This window comes from Capra hircus, chromosome 13, assembly GCF_001704415.2.
Source record: "Capra hircus breed San Clemente chromosome 13, ASM170441v1, whole genome shotgun sequence".
NCBI classification, from domain to species: Eukaryota; Metazoa; Chordata; class Mammalia; order Artiodactyla; family Bovidae; genus Capra; species Capra hircus.
The window spans coordinates 78,863,223-78,884,049 of NC_030820.1; the positions used below are offsets into that span (position 1 = coordinate 78,863,223).

Sequence of the window (20,827 nt, forward strand, 5' to 3'; positions counted from 1 at the left end):
CAAGCAGGGTGCTGAGAGAAGCACACAAGAAGGAGAGAAAGATCGGAAATCTGAAACAGTTCCACGTGCTCTCAGCATAAGGCTTACCCTGGGCAAGCCACACATTTCTTGGGGGCTCAGCTTTCTCATTATAGTACCCAATTCATAGGGGAACTATGGGTAAGGCAAGGTGATACTTAGTGTCTGGCGTGTTGTACACGCTTGATAAAAAATACATTCCCAACTTCTGCTTTTAACACTCCGAGTGGTGGCTCTGCCAATTTAGTCACTGAATAAACTTTATAATTCCTATCATCTCTCTGAGCCTCCATCTGATAAATGTAAACCAATGATGACTGTACCCTCCTCAAGTACTTGGTGTGAGATGGAATGAGACATTAGCTGAGCAAAGAGTCTGGCCCTTGGTAAAACAGCAACTGAGGCCCTCAGTAAAATGGTAGCTGAGGCCCTCAGTAAAATGGTACCTGAGGCCCTCAGTGAGATAGTAACTAAACCTCTCGGTAAAATGGCATGAAGCCAACACACCAGTCATTCGGCTAGATGATTTCTAAGTCTCCTTCCAGCTCAAGGATCCCCAAACTCTAAACCAGTCAGCTTCAAGTCCATGAATGAGTCAACTCTGGACGGGGGAAATGATGCAAGTGATACAGGCCAAGGTGGTGAGAAGCTGGAACTCCCACCTCGAAGTGAGCAGAGCTAAATGCAGGCGCTTCTACTCAGGTGACACCTAGTGATCTGAGTCACAGCCTCACGTAAGTGTAGGGGTGGGAGGGTGCTTACAGAGCAGCACCCCCTGTTTCACAGCCAAGGCCCCACTGCTCAGAGAGGAGAAGTGTGAGACCGGGGCTGCACAGTCAGGCTTGGGCAGAGGTGGAAGCTGACGAGGCTCCGCGCCCGCTGGTGAGAGAGCAGGAAGGAGAAAGCAGCAGAAACCCCACGGCGAGAAAGAAAGGCCTGGAGAAGGGAGGCCTTTCAGACGAGCAGAAATGCCCTTCTTGCCACCAAGAGGTGAAGTCAAATAGACGTCTTAAAGGACCAGGTCATATATCAGTGAGCTAAGCAGCCGGTGCAAAGGCTGATGACTGCCCCTAAAGCTGCTCACACTCAGATTTTTCCTCTTTTTAAGAATTATATCACCAGGGCCATGGCTAAGTTGCCTGGCATTTTTGTGCAAATTAGGAAAAGACGTCTCTCCTTCTGCACCCTTGGAAGGCACGTGTCAGGACACCGTCTTGATGAATATGCGAACATGAACAGGTGCCCTCGTGATATGCAGGCCCTTGGGCAGCGCACAGCATGCGCACTGCACTCAACGACACACATAAGACTCCCTGGGCTGCGACTGGGGGACCTCTGTCTACATTCCGTGGTCACATGAAAGGCACTCAAATGCCACAGCAAAGGTCACATGGCGGGGGGAACATGTTCACTATTAATACTTAATCCCTCATCAGACGGAGAAGGCAACGGCACCCCACTCCAGTACTCCTGCCTGGAAAATCCCATGGACGGAGGAGCCTGGTAGGCTGCAGTCCATGGGGTCGCGAAGAGTCGGGCATGACTGAGCGACTTCACTTTCGCTTTTCACTTTCATGCATTGCAGAAGGAAATGGCAACCCACTCCAGTGTTCTTGCCTGCAGAATCCCAGGGACGGGGGAGCCTAGTAGGCTGCCGTCTGTGGGGTCGCACAGAGTCGGACACGACTGAAGCGACTCAGCAGCAGCCTAATCAGAACTCACCTCTGAGCTAATGTCCAAAGTGGACACCGAGAAGGCTCCTGCCTCAGGGCCTCTGCACTCACCATCCCCTTCCTACAGCACTTTCCCTCAAGACAGTGACACAACTTATTCTCTCACTGACTCGAAAATCTGGTTAAATCTCACCTCTTCAGAAAGTTCTTCCCTAGATAGCATCCTCACCAACTCACAATCATCTTCCATCCCCCATCCTGCCTTATTTCTCTTCTTATTGCTTTTTGTTTTCATCACTAGATTTATTGTTTTGCTGTGTGTCTCGCTTCATCAGAACACCGACCCTGTAAGAATACGGGATTCATCTGTTCTGCTCACTAATCTATCCCCATCTCCAGCCAGCAAACTTTTCCTGAAAGGACATGAATCACCAGGGGATCTTATACAAGGGAGGTTCCAACTCGGCAGACTGTGGAGAAACCTGGGACTCTGCATTTTGAACAAGCCCCCAGGTTCAGTTCAGTTCAGTGACTCAGTCATGTCTGACTCTTTGCGACCCCATGAATCACAGCACGCCAGGCCTCCTTGTCCATCACCAATTCTCAGAGTTTACTCAGACTCATGTCCATCAAGTTGGTGATGCCATCCAGCCATCTCATCCTCTGTTTTCCCCTTCTCCTCCTGCCCCCAATCCCTCCCAGCATCAGAGTCTTTTCCAATGAGTCAACTCTTCGCATGAGGTGGCCAAAGTACTGGAGCTTCAGCTTCAGCATCATTCCCTCCAAAGAAATCCCAGGACTGACTTCCTTTAGGTTGGACTGGTTGGATCTCCTTGCAGTCCAAGGGACTCTCAAGAGTCTTCTCCAACACCACAGTTCAAAAGCATCAATTCTTTGGTGCTCGGCTTTCTTCACAGTCCAACGCTCACATTCATACATGACTACTGGAAAAACCACAGCCTTGACTAGACGGACCTTTGTTGGCAAAGTAACGTCTCTGCTTCTGAATGTGCTGTCTCGGCAAATGGACTGAACTGAGTGAGAATCCAGCATGGAGCCTTGGCATCAACGTTTGTTGAATAAATAAGAGAGAAGCAGGAAAACCCCTCAATCCTACTCCAGGCTTTTCCTGCTACTTTTTAACCACACCATCCTGCCCACACTGATACCATCTGTGGCTTTTACTGCCAATGTTATCATTTTTGGATGGAGTGAGAAAGGATACAGGCACGGATGTGGGATACAGCCAGTGTAGGCTGATGGGTTCTTTTACGTCACTATACCTGCTGCTTCTAAGTCGCTTCAGCCGTGTCCGACTCTGTGCGACCCCATAGATGGCAGCCCACCAGGCTCCCCTGTCCCTGGGATTCTCCTAGGGACAGGTACAGCCAAGGCTTAACAAACATTTACTTGAGGCAGCTTCCAAAACTATTCATTAGGGCAGTAGTTAGAGTTTTACAATAAATGTCAAATTAGGGAGATGGAATTCCCTTAACAGCAACCTCAGTTTGAATGAAAGTTCTATTTGGTTAAGTAAATGATGCCAAGAAGATCTACTCAGCTTTACTTACTACTGGGAAAATCAAAATGTGATGCCTTTTTAAGCTCCACAGTAATAATGGCCTTGATCGTTTATTGGCAATTTTAAATATGCAGGGCATCCTGCCAAGCCTTTATAAACTACCCCACCAGTGATGAAGGCGAGGACAAGAGTGCATCCAGCCACAAGGACAGACACACACCGCCTCTCGAGGGACTCGAGAAACTGGTGACACTGCCGCTTCAGGGAGATGAGGCGCCCCCGCCTGAGGGTCTGAGGAGGGAGGGAAGTCTCGTCCCGAGCATCTCCTGTATGTCTCGAATTCTGCATCATGTGAATACACTTCCTTCCCCAAAAGTAAGTGGTACAGGAAACCAGAGCTGGCTGTACTCAGCACTGTCCCACCCCCTCTAGATCCTAAGAGAGAAGTAACATGCTGTCCGCTGTGAGGGACCCGGAGGCCCCAGGGGTCAGCTGATCCTTGTTCAGTCACGCCAACTAGCGTGATGAGAACAAGTCAGGGTGGGCAGGAACCCAGGTGCGGGGAAAGGTGATGGGCAGCAGGAGAGCAAGCACCCTAGCAGGGGGGAAGTCTGTCCTGATGTTCAAACAGACTGGAATTATTTCCTGATTCTTTTGTCCCCAAATACCTAGGTAACAACAGAAGCCCCTAGGAGCAAGCTGGAAAATTATCTCAGGATCATCGACGCCTCCTAAGGGTGCAGGCTTTGGAGCTGGAGCCTCTAGGCTCAGGTCGAGGCTGACCCACTTCCTTAATCTCTCCGTGCCTTCGTGTTCCTGGAAATCATGGCAGCATTGCATCCTCTCACACACGGGAGGCACGCAAAGCAGCTCCCAACTACCTTGGATGTTAGCTATTATCCCCAGATAGCATGAAAATAAACACAGCCTCAGTAAAGGAAGGGGGCAGGGCAGGAGCTAGGTGCCATGAGCTTAAGTGTGCAAGCATGGGGAAAACACCAAAGCAAGGAGATTAGTTCTCTCCAGGTGACAAGGGGGCTGTCTGCTTCCTGTTTTATACATTTTTCAAATGCTGAATAATACTAAGATAAAAATAAGAGAACAAAAGTGACATATATGATCACACATTACATATACCTGATGTACATAAATACACATATACATATAGTATATGTATAGTATATGTGTTTATACATTTATATTAAAATATTACATATATGTACACACACACACACACACATAGCCCTACACAAACTTTTCCAAACCTGAGTCAGAATGTTCAGAATCAGCCAAAAGCAGTGAGCCTGAGGACCATACACAACAGGGGAGACAGTTTGGCCAAGGAGCCCTAGAGGTGCGCTTTTAAATTCAGCTCCAGGACGTCCCTGGTGGCCCAGTGGTTAAGAACCCACCTGCCAGTGCAAGGGACACAGGTTCGATCCCTGGTCTAGTCAGATGCCACCTGCTGCGGGGCAGCCAAGCCTGTGCCACAACTACTGAGCCTGCGTGCCCTAGAACCTGTGCTCGGCAACGAGAGAAGCCCCTTTAGTGAGAAGCCCACGGCCCACAACTAGACAGGAGCCCCCGCTCTCTGCAGCTGGAGAAAGCCCACACGCCGCAGCGGAGACCCAGCACAGCCACAGAGAAACTTTAACGTAAGCTCAGCGCCGCCACGTCTCAGCTACGCAACTAGACAGGAGCCCCCGCTCACTGCAGCTGGAGAAAGCCCACACGCCGCAGCGGAGACCCAGCACAGCCACAGCTAAACTTTAATATAAATTCAGCCCCACCACGTCTCAGCTACGCAACCCTGAGTGAGTCCTCTGACCTCACCCAGGGCACCTGCCAGCAGATGACAGGCACGTGTGTCATCTATCATCAGCATTGCGTTCGTGTCCATCCCAGCGCCAGGGTGACAGGCGCGTGAAACCAAATGTCCATGCAAGAAAACAAGGCTCCTTCTTTATCCTCACAGGATGGTCCAGAGGAAGACAAACCTCCACAGGAAAGCGGGATGCTGTGCACACGGGAGTGCCTGGTGCCTGCCAGGCGCCGTGCTACACATTTCCCATCTTGAGTCATTTATCTTTGCCAAAACCCTAGGAAGTAGGCATTGGTATCGCCCTCTCTGTTCAGTGGTGTGACCTTGAGCCTCAGTTTCCTCATCTGTAAATGGGGTTAATAGTGCCTCCTGCAGGTGGCACACAGGGGAAGCTTGGTCAGAGTCACTAGTGACCGTCTGTTCCCTGGGGAAGGCACTCAGCGCCCCCAAGCTTTGCTTACCAGGCAGGGACATCATGCCTGCCTGAGCCCCTCCATGCAACGCGCCTGTCACATAGTAAGTGCTCAATAAACAGACACAATTATGGGCAGAACCAGCCCATGGTGCTTCGAGGCTCAGAACAGGCAGCCCTAACCTCCAGTGTCTACCAGGATTCAGAAGATGGTTCTTCTTCCAAAAGGCAGCACAGACCAGTGGTTCAGCGCAGGTTCTGCCTGAACACCTCCTATGTCCAAATCAGAGCCACCACTCACCGGCTGGGTGACATCAGCCAAGTTGCCTACCCTCTCTGTGTCCCAATGTCCTTGTCTGTAAAACGAGTCATCCTACCACCCACACTCCATGGCATGGCTACAAAGATTTAAGCAGCTCACTCGAAGGACAGTCCCCAGAAGATGCTCAGCACATGTAGCTGCTATTGTTCTACCCCCCCGCGTGGCCCTTAACAAGGACCCACAGATTTGTTTATGCACAAGTGAAGCTTCCTCTCTGTTCCCACTGGTTGCCTGACGCACTGCAAACACTGTTCGCTTTCTGGAACAGCTATTCCCTCAAGGTCCCAGAAGCCTCCGTTCTCTGCTTACACTGGGGGCGAGGGGTGGGCGAGGTCTGGGGCTCACCCACTGTCATTTCTATTGTCCCGTGAGCACCTCCTGCTTCCCACAGTGTTTCCGGCGTGCAGTCAGGAGCGCACTGCACCATCCAACCCCGTGCCGCCCCGCCCCCAGGACCCTCTGTTCCCCGCCCCCAACCCCCCACGGCTCACCTTGAAGGCCAGCACCTGTCTCCCTGCTTTTACAAGGCCTACGTGAGCACTCCAGCCCCAGCCAAGGTCACCCAGGAGGGCTACATCTGGCCCACAGATACACTTGGTTTGGTCTGTACTCTTTTATTAAAAAAGAAAAAATTTTAATTAGTGGCCAGTGTTACAATCAAGAGAGTGGTATGTAGACAAAGGCAGGGCAGTGAGGACGGCTCCTCCTAAAGCTGGCTTTGGCATCCCCACCCCACCCCACTTTCACCTTTAAAGGAAAAGGCTGGGTCAAGCCAGCCCCGGACGGTCGCTCCCCTCTGAAAACAGGAGCATCACAGTGGCGGGGGCAGGCCTGCTCAACCCTCGGAACTCCAGCCTTCCCCAAGACTGCGGCCATACCGTGACTCCTGCCTGTGACCCGTGTCTCAAAAAAAAAAAAAAAAAAAAATCTGATTAGCCTGAACACATCGAAAACCCAACCACCTCTCAGGTGTCCCACCCCTCAGTGCCACTGGCCGCCGCCTGTGTTGTCTGGACCACGAGCCTCCTGCTGCTCCTCTCCCAGCCCCCCGAAGGCAGGCAGGCGGAGGGACCCCGCCAGACCCGCTCTTCCCGGCCCCCACCTTCCTGTGAGTCTGCAGAGCCCAAGGCCGAGTCTGCGCATCCTCTGGGCCCCGCCTTCTCCTCCCGGGTCCTGACTCAGCCTGCCCTCCCCACGCAGGCCTCCTCTCTGCCCCCGGGCCGCACCCAGCGTGGCCCTGGCCCCCCGGAGCGCTCATCCCCAGAAAACTGCACCTTCCGGTCTCGGTCTCCGGGCTCAGATGCTAGCTTCTCAGGAAGGCCTATCCGACCATGCCCACTTCCCCTCCCCCACCCCGGCAGGTTTTCCCACAGCACTTATCACCTTCCAACACACTATTGAATTTTCCTATTTATTAGATGTATTGTTTATCTCTCGGCAGCCAGAAAGTCAACGCCCTGGGGGGCAGGAATTTGCCTCTGTTTCAGTCACGGCGGCATTCCCAGCGCCTGGAACGGGGCGGTCACCTGGAAGGTGTGTAGCGATGAATTCTGAGCCAAGGAGGAGCAAGGCGAGCCTGGGGTGATCAGCGCACACGCCCCTCCCCTGAAGCTGGGGCGTCCTTTCCCTCTCCGTTCCTTCCCCAGAAGGTCTGATGGAACCTCTGTCAAGCAGACGCAGCAGCCCTGATCGAGACAAATTAGCCTCAGCAAGTCCTGCTTCCGTTTCCCCAGCCAGCCTCACCGAGCAGAGCTTTATGAGTCGACAGAAGCCAACAGGCTCAGCCGACTGCCAGAGAAGCGAGGCTCCCTGTCACGACTCCAGTTTCGCCTGGTAAGGAGGAAACCCCATCTGGCTTCTTTCTCCCCTGTCTCAGATGTAATTTAAAGTGAGTCAAAGCAAGGACAAAAGCCTAAATCCAACAGGATGAAAATCACTGTCCTGTAATCTGTTTTACGGGAGGAAAGCTCCGAGACTTGACTGGCCTCCTCCGGGCTGGGAAGGCGGCAACTGGGACAGGTGCGGCCCGGCCTCCTGGTTTTCTCCCTGCGAAGCTGGGTCCTGCTACCCAGGACGAAACTGAGATCAGGTTTCTGCATCTGCAAGGAATCTCTCCTAAAAGAACTGCCCATGTTGCTTCCATATGTCTGAACATCTGTTGGAAAGAATCAGGAGTATTGTCTTTGGAGGTGTGTAGTGTGCTTAAACAGCCTCAGATTTTGATTATTTTCTAACAAAAAGGATGGCTTTCCAATCCTTCTTTTAGTTGAAAACATGTCCCACAGAGTGGCGAAAATAACATTTATCGAAAGCCCCCACACAAGGATGGATGAAGAAACTAACCGAGTGTCCTCTACGGGGAATTTCTAATGTAGGATTACGGTGAAAGGGTCTGGAAGCAGGCAGGGAAAGGGTTAAGTGACAATGGCAGCTCTCAACTAGGGTATTATGAGCTCCTATCAGCTAGAGAGCCAGGGAAACACTTAAAGCCCAACCTTACAAAGCCGCCTTTGAATGCCAGCTTTGTCCACCCAAGGACCACTGCTTCCTGCCCTGAAATAGAAGGAGGAAACGATGGCCAGGTTCCACCAAAAGGCATGTGGCTCTTTCGAGGTGAATTGAGTGGTTCCCTTTCTCTGATCCCTACAGGTCAAAGTCAGGTCAAAGAGCTAAAATACCCAGACTCCTCAGAAAGAACCATAAACTGGCTCTAGCTTCATGAGATTTAGAGCCTTCTAGGTGAAACTTCCCAGAGAAGGCAATGGCACCCCACTCCAGTACTCTTGCCTGGAAAATCCCATGAATGGAGGAGCCTGGTGGGCTGCAGTCCATGGGGTTGTGAAGAGTTGGACACAACTGAGCGACTTCACTTTCACTTTTCACTTTCATGCATTGGAGAAGGAAATGGCAACCCACTCCAGTGTTCTTGCCTGGAGAAGCCCAGGGATGGAGGAGCCTGGTGGGCTGCCATCTATGGGGTCGCACAGAGTCAGACACAACTGAAGCGACTTAGCAGCAGCAGCAACAACAGGTGAAACTTCCAGGTTCATACACCCAACCACAGACTTGCCATCATTGCCTGGATGCCTCGCAAGCTCTTTCTAATTCCCTCATCCCACAATGAACTTGTAATCTTCCCCTAAGAAAATGACTTTCACCCCAAGTCTTCCGGAGTGGCAGATGATACTTCCCCTCTACCCACGGCTAAGCCAGCACTGAGTCCTGAACCTCACACCATGGAACCCATTCTCTCCCCTCCCAATGCCACCTCCCCATCCTCATCACCTTGGCCTTCCACCTGGCACTGCCACAGCCTGTCAAATTCGCCTCCCTGCTTCCTCCCTTAGAGGAACCCACTCCTAAGAGGGAAGCCCGAGCGATCCCCAAGTATTCAATCAGAATCGCCTTCCTTCCCTACTCAAAACTCACCACTCCCTTCCCCTTGCCCTGAAATAAAGCCCTAGTTCCTCATCTTGGCTTATGAGTCCCGCCAACCATCATCCTCCAGGCTAGTCAAGTGATACCGGCCTTCCTTCGGGTCCTCAGAAGTTCTTCCCTGCCTCAGGAGCAGTGTCCTGTACACGGAACACTCCCCCCGCCCACCACACCAAAAGAGAGAGAGGATGGGCAATACTCCTCTTCTTGCTGGCTCAATCACCTGCTCCAGGCCCCAGGTGACAAGTCAGCTCCACAGAGAGATCCCCCGTCTAACGCAGGTCACCCGAGTCGCAGCTGCTTGGCACAGCTCGTTCTGTCTCAGCAGTCACCCCCAACTGCACATCCAGCAGATGAACTCCCAATTGGCTGTCAGTCTACCTTGGAGTCCAGGTATAATCCCAGATGGCCTCATCTGGCCTGCCTGACCCACCCACATCTCAGCGACAGTCACACCAAACCATCCTGGTCTGCTTGGCATGCCCTGCCCAGCCCCTCAAGTGCCACCAGGGCCCAGACCTCATCCATCTCACACCCATCAGTACTTTACCAGCGCCTGGCGCGCTGCCAGGCACACAGCAGGTCCTCGACAAAATATTCACCGAGCGAATGAGTCATGAGATCTGAAAAGCATTTAAAGTTTGGAGCAGACTTTCTTCCCAGACCAACTGACATTCAAGAGAAAGAAAAGACAAAAGAAAAACAAAAAAAAAAAGGCTGAACATGGCATATGCTTAAGATTTGCAATTTTATATTTAAACAAAGCGAAAGAAATGGTCGTGTACTCATTTTATTTCATATAAAGAAGCGCATAAAACCACTAGGCGTACAGAAAAAGTGAAGGTTTATAGTGTGGTAAATAAAGAGAAGGGTGGGAGCCAGTCACTGAGAGGGAGAAGAGAGAGCCAGGGCACAGTACAGAAATAGACACAGATGGAGAGAGAGGCAGAGATCAGGAGAGAAACCGGCAGGAGCTCCTAGGCAGGATAGGAAGCAGGGCTCTTCCAGGATTGGAAGGGCAATCCTCCAGGCTTTAACAGAGGTTTTCACACCTCCTTAAAGGTTGAGAGTCCTTGTCTTCTTAAAGCCCCCTCTTCTTGTCATTTTTCAAAGAGGGTTGTTTTTTTTTTTTAATGACTTCCTAAGCTAAAACAAATCAGGGGTTAGCACATTTCATTTTGAAGAAAACCCGATCTATTCAAATGATTAAAAAAAAAAAAAAAAGGCTTCACTTTGTGTCTTTTGAGGATGTGGCTATAAACTTTTAAGTCATACATAGAGGGGCAGCTGGCCTTCCCTGGAGGTGCAGTGGCCCGCTGTGGGGCGGGGGGCGGGGGGGGGGGCGCACAGGTGTGACTCCCGGTCGGGGAACTTACAATCCTTCGTGTTGCACGTGCAGCCAAAAAAAAAAGAAGCGGGAATGCCAGGCACAGTGTAGAGGACATCTTCAGAACTGCGTCTACAATCTACTTTCTTTTCTGGAACTTTCCATGGCCCCAGCCCTTGATGAATGGGTGAGCAGAGCCTTGCACTGCACATGGTCTGACCTCTCTGGCCAAGCTAACTGGACAGTGGGCAGCACCCTTCCTAATCAGAGCCAATTAGGATCTCCCTAAAGGTCAGGATTCGGACTCCAGTGAGCTGGTGAGGGACTAGAATTAACACAGCATAGAAAATCTGACAGGCAGGAGGTGCGGGCATCTTTCTACCAGGTCTTCTCTGTCTGGTGAGAACAAGGAGGCAGGGAAAGTTGGTTTGCAGAGAGATGTGGAAGATGAGAAAAGCTGTCTAGCAGGCAAAGCCAGACACCAGAGTCCAAATTCTAAGTCCACCATTCGAGAGCTATGACCTTGAATAAGGTCCTTGACATCTCCTTGACCTAACTGTAACTACTTCCTAGGGCTTTTGTGAGGATTAAATAAATTTAACTTAACACAGATCCTCACTTGGAAAGGGTGTGACATGAGATAAGTGCTCGCTAAGTGTTAACTATTATTTGCATCATCTTGCTAAACTGTGAGTTCATGGGGGTGAGGGTTTCTGGCTGTTTCGTTCATACCATACCCCAGAATCTGGAACCGTTCCTGGGACAGAGCAGTGCTCCACACAGGCTTGCTGAAGAATCAGAGAGCAAAGGCACCACGTAGCCCCTCGAGGACAGACACCGGGGACACAGCCCCCCAACTCTTCTTCTTGCTTCTCCCCTGCTTTGCTTGCGCCAGGATGAAAGCCAAATCCTCCCCACTGGTTGACCAGGCCACCCACGCTCCCGCCCCCTGGCCCTTCACAGTCCAGTTACGTTGGCTTCCTCTAGTTCCTCTGCCACAGTTTGCTTCCTTCTGCCCCTGGGCATTTGCACCTACTGTTCCCACCACGCATCCTCAGCCCTGGTCTCGTCTTTGAGGAAATCTTACCAGGGAAACCTTCCCCCGTCTACACTGACTTATGCGCCCAGAGCCTCGTGCACGCTTCCTTCCTGCCACTTGCCACAGTTTGCAACGTTATTGTTTGCGTGATTATTTAAGTCAGCAACTTTATACCCCCAGATCGTGAGCTCCATAGAGAAGAAGACCATAGCTTCTCTCTCAGTCTTTACTGAACCTCAGCATTAAGCAGATGGCAAAGGGCAGGTGCTCAGCAGATTCCTGCAGGACGTGTCCACCTGTTGACTGGATTGACTGAGCAGAGAAAGAAATCTTGGACTCGTGACCACCAGCCCAGGTTCTTCCCGAGCTGAATGTCCTGACCGGATTATATGTAATTCCAGTAGGCTCCTCATACTCCCCCTTTGCTCACTGCCTTTCAATGAGTTTCTCTCTCCGTTACAACCAAAGGCTTTGACTCCAACATACCCTGCCACCACCTCCAGGCCAGGAGGTTCTCATCCTAGAGTAGATAAGCCTCACTTGATAATGATATGAGGATTTTCTTTTCCAAAAATCAATTTTCAAACATGATGGAGCAAATAATATGAGACCAGCCCTACCATCAAAAACAACTATAAAATATGACAAAAGTTTATAAGTCAACTGCTTTCGGTGCGGGCGGGGGGGTTGGTTGGAGGAGAAAGGGCACATGGATATGCGTGGCTGAGTCCCTTCGCTGTCCACCTGAAACTATCACAACATTGTTAATCGGCCACATTCCAATATAAAATAAAAAGTTAAAACAATGCTGAATATATTTGAGATCGAAGGTCATGAAAGGATAAAGATGGATGTGCCATTTCAACCCAGGAAAAAATAAGCTAACTGCTTTCAGGCATTAGACAGCAGGCGGCATACGACCGTAGTCCAGGACTGAAAGGAGACGCGTCGGGTGAACACAGGTTCCCTGCAGCTCTCTGCCTGGGGACACTTTCCCTCCCACATGCAGAGCGTGGAGTTCAAACAGAACACAGTGGTCCTGCTGAGCAAGGGGCGGCGGCAGAGTTCAGAGTCCCAGGCTGTGGAAGCATCTAGAATCTGTGGGTAAAGCATTAGAGAGGGGGAAGGGGCTGGGGAGGGGATTCCCCAAGTCTGTGACCAAGGGCTGGGCTGGGTAATCACAGGGGAAATGTGCAGGGTTTATCAGAAAGAGGCAGCTATAGGGTAAAAAGGGAAACAGAGAAGCTGGAGGTTCAGCAGAGCTGGAATATCAGAATTCTAGCCCATCAGAGAGGACTGACCTCCCCAAAAAGCATCCGAAAAGACTAGGCCTTAAGAATGAGGTCATGCCTTTGAGTAAAGCCTACTTTGGACCCACCCACACAGTCTAAAACCAAGTCTGAGACTTCCCTGGCTATCCAGAGGTGGAGAATCTGCCTTTCAAGAGGACACAGGCTCGACCCCTGGTCTGGGCAGACCCCACACGCCTTGGGGCAACTAGCCCATCCCACAGCTGCTGAGCCCCCACTCAAGAACCCTGGAGCCCCAACTACTGGGCCCTCACGCCTCACCTAATGCAACCCATATGCCAGGGAACCCACGCTCCGCCACAAGGGAAGCCACAGCAAGGAAACCCCCAAGCACCGCAGTTCGAGAGCAGCCCCGCTCTCTGCAACTGGAGAAGAAAGCCCGCCGGCAGCAACGAAGGCCCAGCGTAGCCAAAACAGATAAGCAAACAGAAACTGTGAGTAACAACTTAAAACCAAGCCTCGACCAGATCCACAAAAGAAGGACTTTACTGGCTAACCCTACGAAGTTGAAGGGCATGGGGAACACCTCGGGCTTTGCACAGGTCCCCCGTAACAAAGAGTAAAATCAAACCTGTGAAAGTTCACAGTGACTAGCCAGCAACTGAACTACCTGCAGAGGGAGACAGCAAAATCGAGAGTCTCTACAACGCCCAGCACACTTCACCGCCCCAGGATCACCACACAGCCAGCAATCACTAGACGTGCAGAGAGCAAAACGTACCATGCGGTAAATGAAAAGCAATGAACAGAAACAAGTCCACCCAAAACGTGATGTTAGATTTAGAAAAAACAATTACCAGGATTTAGAAGTTCCAACTAGTATCACTAAAGTCCTTAACCAGGTGTACACACTCGAAGCTACCTGTGGAAATTTTAGGGTTTAGGGTTGGTTTGTTTGTTTTCTGTCTGAACTGTACTCGTTTCATACAGCTTCAGGAGATGCCCAAGAATCTGCATTTTTAACACTACTCTCAAAGGTTCTGATGCACCATCAGATTCTTTTCATAGAATACGCTGGTAAGTATTTCACCCTCACTTTATACTTTCCCTCACTTAATACTTTTAAATACTTTGCCTTCACTTTAAGCCAAATTTCTTTTAAAAGAGTTAAATTAATTTAAATGTATTAAAGGGCTGGTTAATTGAGTTGGCAGGTAGGCACCAGTCATCAGTTCCTGGTTAACCAGACTATATAATTAAGAACACTTTAACTCTGATCATTTTGGAGGGAAATTTAAAAAAAAAATTCTCTACTTATTTTGAAATAAATATCTGAGGTTAAATCAAAAGCCACAGACATAAAAGATAATGATTAAGGAAAAAACAGTAGGAAATACTCTGGGTATAATGTAAAGAAAAAAAAAAAGTACAAGCTACTGTGACATCAAGTATATAAATGTACACTGATAGACATTGCCATGTTTGTGAATAGAAAACAAGCAACAGGAAACATATCAAAACGGTAAAAAAAAAAAAATTATTCTAGGTAGTTGGGCTGTGTATAGTTTTAACTTTTTCCCACTTTTCAATATGCTGATTTTCCTTAATAGACTCTCACCTAAAATGTAAACACAAAATGATGGCTTCAGAAACCTTCAATCCAAACACCTCCACTAAACTACAGTAGTTTCTCAATCAGAAAGAGAAGGAAGAAGAGGGAGCGTGAATATCACTTCGACCCCTATCCAGCTCAGGAAGACTTTTTTCCTGGCTTCTGAGTGGCTTTATTAGCTGCTGACACTCAATCTGAGACTTCCCACCCCTTGGAGGAATAGGAAGCGGAGGCACGCAGCGCAGTCGAATAAGCACCAAACAACAGCTCCGCGGCAGCGAGCGGCCCAGTGGCCCCCGAGGACGCGGGAGGACGGGAGCGCGAGTCCATACCTGAACGACAGGGTGGCCGCCCGTCGGGGCCTTGACAGCCCCGCGGCTGCCCTCCGTCTCGTAGTGCGCTCGGTGGTGTGGCTTGGGCTGCACCTCGATCCGCAGCTCGTAGGCGCCTGACTGGTGGGAGAGCGGCCACTCGAGGGGAGGGAGGGAGGCGGTCACTGGGATGCTGGAAGGAAGAGCAGACAGAGCGGTCACGTGCGCAGTGAGCCCCGGCCGGTGCCCCCGTACAATAAACAATAAACGTAAATGGCCCCTTCCCTGAAAACCACCCGCCCGCGGCCGGTAAGATGCCGGCGGCTGGGAGGCACACGTTCCTGAGACATGACCGGCGGGGCTCTTCACCAGGTAGAGATCTTTCCCCTCCTCTGTTTTCTCTTCCATCTTGGTGAAGACAGTATGACTGACATCTCAATTTCTGAAGCTTATTTCATGACATGTTAGTTCTAGCATGTTTCTAACGGCTGCAACTTCTTTTCCTCTGGGAATTTTGAAAAATATCCCCTCCCACCTCTAACGGATAGCCCTTACAGGATGGTTTTTTTTCCCCCCCAAAGGAGTAAGTGTGGCCCAAGGAACTCTATTACCGAAATCAGGGGCCCCACTGGGTCACTAACCTGCCATGTGACTTTAAGTAAGCAGCTTCAACTCCTTCACTCTCAGTCTCCTAAACCACAAAGGGACTAAGTGGCATTCCAAGTGTTTTTCCAGCTCTTATTTCTATGTCTGATTATCTCAATTAAAAATATATTTAGGAAGAGGCCTTTCCCAGTCATAGTCATTACTTCTCGGGTCAAGTGTAGAACATCTAACCACAGGGAGGTGTCCGGCTTTGGCATGGATGAGCCAAACCACTCAGATTCCCTACAGTTAAATGAGGAATGAAGGTCAAGAGCATGGCTGGAGTTACACACCCAAGCTCAGGTCCCAGCTCCATCTCCAAATACCTGTGTGACTTTGAGCAAATACCTCCATCTCCCTAAGCCTTAGCTTCCTCAACTATGAACTAGGGACATTGAGATCACAGAAGAAGCTTAAGCCCAATAAATGCTCAATAAATATCAGCTATAATTATTTTTCATGTAATGTATATTTCAAATAAATGTTACTTCCTGTTGACAATCTGTATTAATGGTATTGGCAGTGTCAGACAATCTGACCATATTATTAATGATATTGAAAGTTGTAAGATCTTTGAGGTCAAGCCATTAAGTTTAATTTTACTATAAAATCTCAACCCTACCCAGTACACACAACAGGTACTTGACATGAGCTTGGAATTATGTTATTGAAGAGATGACTGAAGGCTTGACAATCTATATCTAGAGCATGCTCTCAGAGCCCCAGAGAATCTAAAAGCATTTTCCCAAGATCAGAGGAAGACACGGTCAAAGCGCCAATTTAAGTCTCTTGCGCCTTCCACACCTCTACCTTATGTCTTATCGTACTAATTTATTTAAAATAGGTCCAAGAAAATATTTAATTCATGGAACGAGTCTAGAGCAATGTCTGGTCTTCCATGAATATTCAGCGGGTGGGACAATCGAAGGATAAATGAAAGACTGAACAAACAGTTTTATTTCATGGAACCCTCGCGTGTTCAAAGTAGCTTTGAAGCTGCAAAGGCGTGAATCTGGGTCACTGTGTCCTGATTTTTCACATGCAGGAGGAAACATTAATCTAATCAGGACAGTCTTTCCTGCTAAGTCCAGAACTGCAAGAAGCTAACACTATCAACTGGACTTAATTAAGCATTTGCAATAAGGGCAATTCTATTCCTTCTCTATTAGAGCAATTCCAAGGGGCAAGGGGGGAAACCTCACAAATTCCATCAGTGCTACAGCTTCACCTGAACATACAACTCAGCTTATACTCACATCCTCACCATGCAAGCACATCTCCAGCCGTTCTTTATAATGACACTGCCCCCTGAAGTCCCTCTAACCCTGAAATCTCAAGGTGTCCAAAGTGCCTTCATTTCTACCTTGGCTACAGTTCCAGATGCCTTCAAGCTTTTGCCTACAACCAGGGTGCCCTTTGTGTTATACATTCTTAGTCTCACATTCTCAATCTAAAATTATTTAAAGTTAGCAAAATAAGGCTTATTGAAAAATCACTCCACCTCTGTATTAATCAAAAAATATAGTGAGTAGAAGATTCAATGCAATATCCCTAAGTACCAACTTCTAAATTTTTGCTTCTGGAACAACTGAGATACAATCTTAAGACTCAGACCCCTGGAGCGAATCTGACATTCTGCACTTGAACTTCAGCCCCTGTGCAGTTACCCACACTCCCTGAGATAAATACCATCATGAGACTTCTTTGAATTACCCATCCTCTCAATCTAACAGAAAACTCTTGGAAATATCTCACGGGCTGGCACAGATTGGGCATTTGGTAGGGGCGGAAGGACTCTAACCCATCAGAACCTCTCAGATCAAACCATATAATAGAGAGTAAAGGGTTTCATATACAACAAAGTCTCAGATAAATGCCTCACTATCGTGTCTTACATTAATGTTCCTCCTCACTCCCAATCATGACACAAGTCATGTTTTGGAGATCAGTCCAGGAATTGATTAGAAAGAACAAGGGGTCAGGAATCTCAAATTCTGGTGTCCAGCTTGGTCATGATATAGCTGGGTACTGACGGGCGTGTCGCTTCACCCCTCTGAGCCCCGGTTTCTCAACCTGCACCAGCTGTTGTTCTTGATTGGCTCCAGGAAACTTGAGCCTCAGACCTCTGTGGCCAGATGGCCTTTGAAATGACCTCACGTTCTGCCCACAGCTGGGAGTAGCCCCTCCACAGAGGCAGTCATTGAACCCTATGAAACCCAGAAAGTCCTTTTCTCACGGGACACTGACCTACGATGGCACTAGGGTTCTCAAAACCGGCCCTGGAGGACACGTCAGACCAGAAGCTCAGTTCAGTCCATTTCGGTCTGGGGTGCAGGGGAGTAGGGGGATTTTGACATTCAACATTTTATTTGAAAAAAAAAAAAAAATAAAGACTTGCATTTGCTAAAAGCAAATAACACTTTAAAAACCACTGGAGTAATGGTAACAGGATAAGGCTTCGATTCTTCACCTGATAAAATAGTATCTGCTCCCAAATGCTGTGCCCCTCGTTTTCCTTATCATTGAAATGAAGACAAATATATATACAAACCAGGTTTGGGGGAGAATTACCTGACATAATCCAGAGAGAGCGCGTATCAGAAGCATGCCTGGCACACAGCAGGCATCCTGGCATGCTGGTGACTGTGATCGCCAGTATCATCACTCTAACAGCTATTGGGAGCTGTCTCCTAGCAGCCAGCTCATCAACAAGGAAGAAACAAAGTGCTTCCTCTACGATGATAAGATCCCCCTGATAACAATAACAGCTGTCTCTTTCATGAGCTCCTACTTATGTAGGTTCTATGTTGACTTTGATATATATTCTCTCACCTAATCCTTAACAAAAATAAATGAGGTCAGTACTGTTATTATCCTCACCTCACAGGTAATGAACCCAGCCCCAGAGAGGTGCTCAATGAGAATGAAGATTCTGATTGATTAGCAATGTCTTCCTTGGGCACAGCATCAAAAAGGTGGTCAAGGAGAGAGAGCCCTGCGTGACTAGTGATGCCTGATCTGGGCATAGCAGAATGGCAGCGATACCTGTGCCCAGGATCACACAGCCTGTGAGGGGCAAAGCCAGGACTCAGATCCAGACTGGGAGACCCCAAGTCTGCACACTTCAGTTTGCCAAGATTTGAAGCTCTTTGAAGATTCTGGCTCCCACGTTTCCAGAGGGCCTCTATATCACTGACTGCAATATCGAAACACACAGCAGATGCCTACCAACTTCAATTCTTCTTATAAAAAGATAGTAAATTTCGTGTGCTGAGGCTACCTTTGTGCTTACTAGCATGTCAGCTCCAGGAAGGCAGAATATCTTACCCATTCTGTTCACCCTTTTCTCCCCAACACCTGTTGATAGTGCCTGGCACACAGCGGGTGTTTGATAAACACTTGTTAAAAAAGTGAATGAATGAACATGCCAGGCGCCTCAGGAGCAATCACAGGCACCCTAGGACTGCACCCTCCTAACAGCCATCCAGGAAGTCAGGTACCCTTATACCCACTTTACAGACGGGAAAACTGCCGTTCAGAGATTCTTTTCCCCAGAGAATTTCGAGATCTGGCAGTCAATTTCGAGATCTAGGATTGAAAATCAGCCCAGCCCAGCCCAGCCCCAGTCCCACGCTCATCACCAGAAAACCTCCTCTTAAAACCAGACCGTGGAGTAAATCCCTTCCAAAGCCGGACTCACCTGCAGACAGGAATGGCGGGCACCAGCTGCTTGGGCCAGGTGGGTGGCACCAGCAAGATGGACTCGGGGGCCGAGTTCCGCCTCTCCTCCTGCTCGCAGGGACCCAGGAATTCCACGGCGGGGAAGAGGTGCCGCGGCAGGCCGGCCTTGGGCGGGGCGGCGGACACCGGCGACGGGTCGGGGCTGGTCTTCCACATCTTGGGGGGGATCCCACAGGGCGAGTCGCCGGCGAGGCTGTTCAAGGCATCCATGAGGGCGGCAGGGCCGGCCGAGGGGGGGTACCCGGCGGGGGCGCCGTCGTCCCGGGGCTGCGGCGAGGGGCTCCGCGAGCGCTGGGGTGAGGCTCCGGGCAGCGGGGCAACCGAGGCCCCGGCGCACGAATGCCGCCGCTTGGTACCAGGCGACGAGGAGCGGGAGGCCGGACGGGGCACGGGCGAGTGGCGGCCCAGGCAGCTGTCCTCAGCGAGGCCGGTTCGAGGTGACATTATTGGCGAGGTTCTGGGGGAATAATGAGCAGGGATGTTTTGAAACTGGGGACACAGGTCCTCGGGCCCGCCGTTGTTGGGCGAGACGCAGGGCGAGGTGTAGGGGGAGAAGGTGTCGGAAATGAAGCTGGCAGAGGAGCCGCTGCTAGCGGGGCTCAAGCAAAGCGGCTCGCGGTACCCCTCGAAGCCGGGCACGGGCAGCGTGAACCTCGGGCTGGCCGCCACCCCCGGCGGGGGCGGCTGCTCGCCCAGGAAGCCAATGTCTCTCACGCGGAAGGGCCCCCCTGCCTGTATCAGTTCGTGGGATGGAGTGATCTCGATCCGAGGGCTCAGGCCCGAGGCCCCCGGTGGCTTGGCGGGGCTCAGAAAGTTCTGGGGCCCCACCCTATCGGGCTCTCGCAGCCGGCCGGGGGGCTCGCCAGAGAGACTGGCCAGGGGGCTGTATGGCTTGAGGCCATAGTCCAGGACATCATCGGGGTAGAGTCCGGAGGGTGGGCTGGCCACCTTATGCGCACTCGGTTCTTCTGGAAAGAGAAGGAGGGAAGGAGGGGTCTTTTTAAGCCTCTAAAACACAACTCCCAATGCACAGCAATCACAGGGTGGGTTTTGCCTCCTGTTTTCTTTTTTTTTAAATCCCCATCGCGCCAAACCCCAAAGCTAGAGCCTTCTCTCACAGAAGGAAATTGAGGCAACTTGATCCCAGATTCCCTGAACAGAGACTGAAGCCGGGAGGGTTTAGCACAGCAGCACAGCTGGCCCCAGCCGTGCAGCCTCAGCCAGAGACCTGGAAGGCTGGCCGCCCGAGGGCTTCCAAACTCCTGTCCCTTAGAGGAGGTGCCCTTCTATTTCACGATTTGCCTCACACCATCATACTCGCTGGCAACTGAAACAGAAGCTTCCCCAAACAATACTTACCCGATGCACTCTTATCTATCCTCCTGTCTGGGGTTACTTTGTTTAAATGCTGGTCATAACTCATTAAACAGATTTCCTGGCCCATAGGTGGGTCGTGACCCACAGTTCGAAAAACACTGACCGAGGCCTGTCTGATCATCCTACCCTTGTGATACAGTGACGGGAATGCAAGGGGGTGGCCACACCAGCTCTGGAGGCTGTGGAGCCCTCTCCGGGCTCAAATCCTAGATGTTTGTGCCCACGAGTAAAAAGCGGCTTCATTTCCAGCCCAGACTCCCGAGCCGTGTCTCATCTCATGCCATTTTACAGATGAGGAAACTGAGGTCCAGGGAGGGGAAA

At 50.3% G+C, this 20,827-nt stretch overlaps 1 long non-coding RNA gene across 4 annotated transcripts in view; it reads right to left on the minus strand.

The window, feature by feature from the left end:
* NFATC2 overlaps positions 1–20,827 on the minus strand; it is a 156,291-nt gene that overhangs the window by 100,876 nt on the left and 34,588 nt on the right. For 2 of the 4 annotated variants that reach the window (XR_001919089.1, XR_001919090.1), the window contains exons 2-3: positions 19,089–19,586; positions 14,765–14,936 (exon numbers count right to left, since the gene is read on the minus strand). This is a non-coding gene — a long non-coding RNA (nuclear factor of activated T-cells 2). Of the gene's footprint in view, positions 1–14,764; positions 14,937–19,088; positions 20,098–20,827 lie in introns of all 4 variants that reach the window. The other 2 variants (XR_001919087.1, XR_001919088.1) reach the window with 1 other exon arrangement.